At 36.8% G+C, this 5507-nt stretch overlaps 1 pseudogene; it reads right to left on the bottom strand.

The window, feature by feature from the left end:
* Positions 1-4381: 4381 nt before the first annotated feature.
* LOC118546210 (actin-related protein 3-like) lies at positions 4382-5237 on the bottom strand (annotated as a pseudogene).
* Positions 5238-5507: the final 270 nt, after the last annotated feature.

Below are 5507 nucleotides of genomic sequence, written 5' to 3'. Positions count from 1 at the left end.
CACAGCAAGAGAGGGAACACAAGCAGGGGGAGTGGGAGAGGGAGAAGCGGGCTTCCCGCGGAGCAGGGAGCCAGACGCAGGGCTCGATCCCAGGACCCTGGGATCATGACCTGAGCCAAAGGCAGATGCTTAACGACTGAGCCACCCAGGCGCCCCGCCATTGTAAGGATTTTTATTGCCCTATAAATTTCTGGGCATAGACTGCCGACATAAACTATGGTTGACTTGATGGAATCGGGACACTGGGTAGGAAGGTGAGACTCAATGAGAGTATCAAAACTCACTCACTAAAGGGTGTTACTCAGAAGCACTTCCATTCTTTTCAAAAGCAACTAGAGAATGGAGGGTGTACAAATTGTGTGAGATGTGGCTCTAGTTTATTAGAGCTGAGGCTTAACATGAGACTTCACATGAAGTTTTTTTTTTTTTAAGATTTTATTTATTTATTCATGAGAGACAGAGAGAGAGAGAGAAGCAGGCTCCCAAGGAGCAGGGAGCCCGATGTGGGACTCGATCCCAGGACCCTGGGATCATGACCTGAGCCGAAGGCAGACGCTTAACCATCTGAGCCATCCAGGTGCCCTTCACATGAAGTTCTTAACATTTAGATTCATTTAATGTTTCAGCATTTTTATTCAGAAAAAAATAGAAATAAATTGTTTTGAGAACTAATGTACACCAAAATCTGAATGAATCTTTCTCAGGAAAGGTAAATTTCATATTATTGCAACAATGGCATGATACAAGTGATACTTTATTATTATACAAATGATATCATACAGATGATACAGTATTATTATAAAAAATATTTGCCCGTAACTTGTGTCATCTTGGTGTTTAATATTACCACTAAAGAGCAGAGAGGTCCTGCATAGCAGAGAAAACCAACAACAAAATGAAAAGACAACCTACCAAATGGGAGAAAATATTTTCAAATCATATATCTGATAAGGGCTTAATATCCAAAATATATAAAGAACTCATACAAACCAATAGCAAAAACCAAAAAACAACCAGTGTGATTAAAATATGGGCAGAGGATATGGATACACATTTTTTCAAAGAAGACACACATATGGCCAACTGGTACATGAAAAGGTGCTCAACATCACTAATTATCAGTGAAATGCAAATTAGGGCCACAATGAGATATTACCTCACACCTGTTAGAAAGGCTATTATCAAAAAGACAATGACAGGTGTTGGTGAGGATGTGGAGAAAGGCAATCCTTGTGCACTGTTGGTGGGAATGTATATTGGTATAACCACCATGGAAAATAGTATGGAGATTCCTCAAGAAATTAAAAGTCAAATACCATATGATCCGGCAATTCCACTTTTAGATATTTATCTGAAAAAAATGAAAACACGGATTCAAATGAAAGCACCCCCATGTTCATTGTGGCATTATTGACAATAATCAAGACATAGAAGCAACCTAAGTGTCCATCTATGGATGAATGGATAAAGAAGATGTGGTATACATACACAAAATGAAACATTATTCAGTCCTAAAAAAAGAATGGAATCTTGCCATTTGCAGCAACATGAATGGGCTCTGAGAGCATTATGCTAAATGAAATAGGTCAGACAGAGAAAACATATACTTGTATTATCTCACTTATATTTGGAATCTAAAAAAATCCCAGAACAGAGCTCATAGATTCACAGAGAACAGATTAGTGGTTGCCAGAGGCAGGGAGTGGAGGTTGGGTGAAATGGGTGACGGTGGTCAAAAGGTACAAGTTTCCAGTTATAAGATAAATAAGTCATAGGGGTATTATGTTCAGCATGGTGACTATAATAACTATATTGTATATTTGAAAGTCATTGAGAGTAGATCTTAAATGTTCTCATCACAAGAAAAAAGTTTTTAATTATGTGTGGTGACAGATGTTAACTAGACTTATTGTGGTGATAATTTCACAATATATACAAATAACAAATCATTATGTTGTACACCAGAAACTAATAGAATGTCATATGTCAGTTATAGCTCAAAAAAAGGAGATGAATAGCTCAAAGGATATTGAAGAAGTATTTTAACAGGGGTGACCACCATAGAGGTTCTCAGTTTCTTGAGTCTGTTTTCTTTCTAGAGGTAAGGATAATTTATAAGCTGTTAACTTTGTATGCTCTGCATGAACTCTTGGAAAAGTTTCAGACATGTATTGAATTTAGGCTTTTTTTTTAACTACCAAAGATTCCAAAGAGAAGGGAGAAATTAACCAGAACGGTTTATTACAAGAGCAACTTTTATGATTAAAATATCAGTAGCCATGGTTCAGAATATTAGGTTAATAATTTCTTTAGTATAGCCATTTGTCATTTATAGACACCAATCCATTAACCTGAGTTATCAACTCTGTTTTCCCTTCAATAACACTTAGGTTTTGAGGCAAACAAAGATTTTTTTCTGGCTTGTGTGTTTTTTTTTTTTTAATTATTATGTTATGTTAATCACCATACATTACATCATTAGTTTTTGATGTAGTGTTCCATGACTCATTGTTTGCGTATAACACCCAGTGCTCCATGCAGAACGTGCCCTCTTTAATACCAATCACCAGGCTAACCCATCCCCCCGCCCCCCTCCCTTCTAGAACCCTCAGTTTGTTTCTCAGAGTCCATAGTCTCTCATGGTTTGTCTCCCCCTTCGATTTCCCCCCCTTCATTCTGGCTTGTGTTTGTAAAAAACTTCTTGCAACTGCTTTATGTGCATTTACACATTTGAAAAGAAGGCAAAACTTATTACAGAGCCTTTATTCTTCTACAGTAACTATGTTAATTAATTTCCTGCCCATGAAAATATTTTTCCTTTTAATTAATTGTCATTTAGGTTCTCAACTTCTTCTTATAATACTCTCCTGTAATACTTTACTACCTGCTATAAAGTTTTATGAAACTATTCATTACATGTTACAAAAACATTATTCTGGATCCAGATCTCTAAAGGCTTTTTAAAAAAACAATTTATAATCAAAATTAAAAAAAAAAAACTTTGTGCTTTTAAGAATGTTATCAAGGAAGTAAAAAGACAATCCAAAGAATGGGATAAAATATTCACAAATCATATATTTAATAAGGGACTTGCATCCAGAATATGTAAAGAGCTCTTACACTCAGTAACAAAAAGACGAATAACCCAATTAAAAATGGGCAAAGGATTCAAATAGACATTTCTCCAAAGAAGATAGATATACAAATGACCAATAAACACATGAAAAGATGCTCAACATTATTAGTCATTAGGGAAATGCAAATCAAAACCACAGTGAGATACCACTTCACACCCACTAGGATGGATGGTTATAATAAAAGATGACAATAAAAGTGTTAGTGAGGATTTGGAGAAATTGGAACCCTCATATATTGCTGCTAGGATTGTAAAATGGTGCAGCCACTTGGGAAATCAGATTGGCAATTCCTCAGGTGGTTAAATAGTTACTGTATGAGCTAGCAATTCCACTCCTATGTATATACTCTAGAGAATTGATAACAATTTGATTTCCAGGTTATTGGAAAAAAAAAAAAAAAAAAAGAAAAGAAAAAAAGAGGGAGGAGGTCCATTAAAACCAATCCCAAATCAGCTAATGGAGGTTTGATTCAGCCTCAGCATTGCCAGTCATTGCCAAAAAAAGAAAAAAAAGAAAAAAAGAGGGAGGAGGTCCATTAAAACCAATCCCAAATCAGCTAATGGAGGTTTGATTCAGCCTCAGCATTGCCAGTCATTTCTGTCATAGGAGCAGTTGTAAGAGAGGTCAGAACATCTCTCTTAGAAGCAGACAACTGTGCACACGCAGGACCTCCCCGTGTCTGCCTCGCACCTGGTGGGTTGGTGGGACCTGCTTACACATGTGAACCGGGAAGTCTCAAGCAGAGGCTGAAACTGGTGTGATAGTAGATCGTACCTGAATGTTGTATCGCCTTTTTTTTTTTTTAAACTGGTCCAACAGTCTTGTCTTAAAATCTTTTGGCAAGGAAAAGAATGCAAGTAATTAGACTTAATCTGATACACTAGCTTCTTAGTTCTAAAAGTACTTGCAACAAAAGCCAATTTTCCTTTGGATGAGGATGGTAGCAATTCTTAATTACTGAAATCCCTTGTCCTAATTATACTGAAATCCCCATAAATGAGTAACAGCAAGTGTCATGAGGCTACCTGAAAATTTTCTCTTAAATTTATTTCTTTGATTGTGGAAACATAAACATAGCATAAAATTTACCATTTTAACTATTTTTAAGTGTACAGTTGAGTGGCATTAAATACATTGTCCTCATTGTATATGAGGTTACTTTTTGAAATTTATCTTTTACTTGGTCACCTTTTTCTTTCAAAATAGAAAAGTGCACTCAAAGTCCCTGCACATCCAGTTCAGTGATAATCAGTATTCTTGTAGGAGAACCCTGACACCAATCAGATAATTTTGAATTACTTCATTTACTACTTCTTGGGTAGGTTGTATGAAGTCTGGGTTAGCAAATTCTGGATGAAAAAGATCTCAGGTCCCAAGGATCTGTCATACCAACGTCAATGGAAAATTCTTTCTTTGAGATTGCCTTGATTCCAGGAGACTGTTTAATCCACTTGGCTCTCCTGTGTCATACTTGTTAAATTCTTTTCCTAAATCAGGGCAGATGTAACTACAGCACTTCTTTACTTCCATAGCTGTTTCCAGGGATTGCTCTGGAGGAATTCCTACTTCACAGCCTCTCAGCAGTTGCTGAATGAAATATGTTATAGCTCGCCCTGTGATTGGAATGCGCTTGCCCCAGCTGCCGACCACATGTCCTTCAGCTGCAGGAAGGACAGGAGTGACACCATCTTCACTATCTGGTACCACACCAGTCACTCTCAATTTTCTTACTTGTTTTGGTGTTTGGTATGCTGCCAATGCAAGAGCAGCCTGCATGGCTATGTACAAGCCTGGAGTTTTGAAGGGCTCAAATGTTATTTCAGCAATATATTCTGTTCTCTGGAGCATTTAGTGGAAGTTTAATCAGAAGAAAGCAGACCTTCAAATTCTTGAAGAAAGACCTTCAAATTCTCCTTTAAGTATTTAAAGAACACTTGCTCCATATACCTTTCCATCAAGTGACAGTCTTCAACTACACCATAGTGGGTTGGCCACTTCATGGTACATGTTGCTTTTCCTATTACTTCATGCCCAATAAAGAAATCCAGGTTCACATTGCCTTTTCCCAGGAAGCTAAGATGGCCATAAATGTCCATGTCCCAGTCAGATCCAGGCTGGCCCACAGCCAGAGTATTCTGTATAATTGTTTTCAATGGAGGTTATAGGGGAAGCAGGATAACAATTTGATTTCCAGGTTATTGTTTGCATCATTATTATTCTTTTTTACCTTTTTTTGTTTCAAATTTTTATTTAAATTCCCAGTTAGTTAACATATAATGTAATATTGTTTCCAAGAGTAGGATTTAGTGATTCATCACTTACAAATAATACCCAGTGCTCATCACAACAAATACCCTTCTTTATACTCAT

This window comes from Halichoerus grypus, chromosome 1 (assembly GCF_964656455.1).
Source record: "Halichoerus grypus chromosome 1, mHalGry1.hap1.1, whole genome shotgun sequence".
Classification (NCBI taxonomy): Eukaryota; Metazoa; Chordata; class Mammalia; order Carnivora; family Phocidae; genus Halichoerus; species Halichoerus grypus.
Note: the sequence above shows the minus strand (reverse complement) of the source record. Positions and strands in the feature narration are given on the sequence as shown.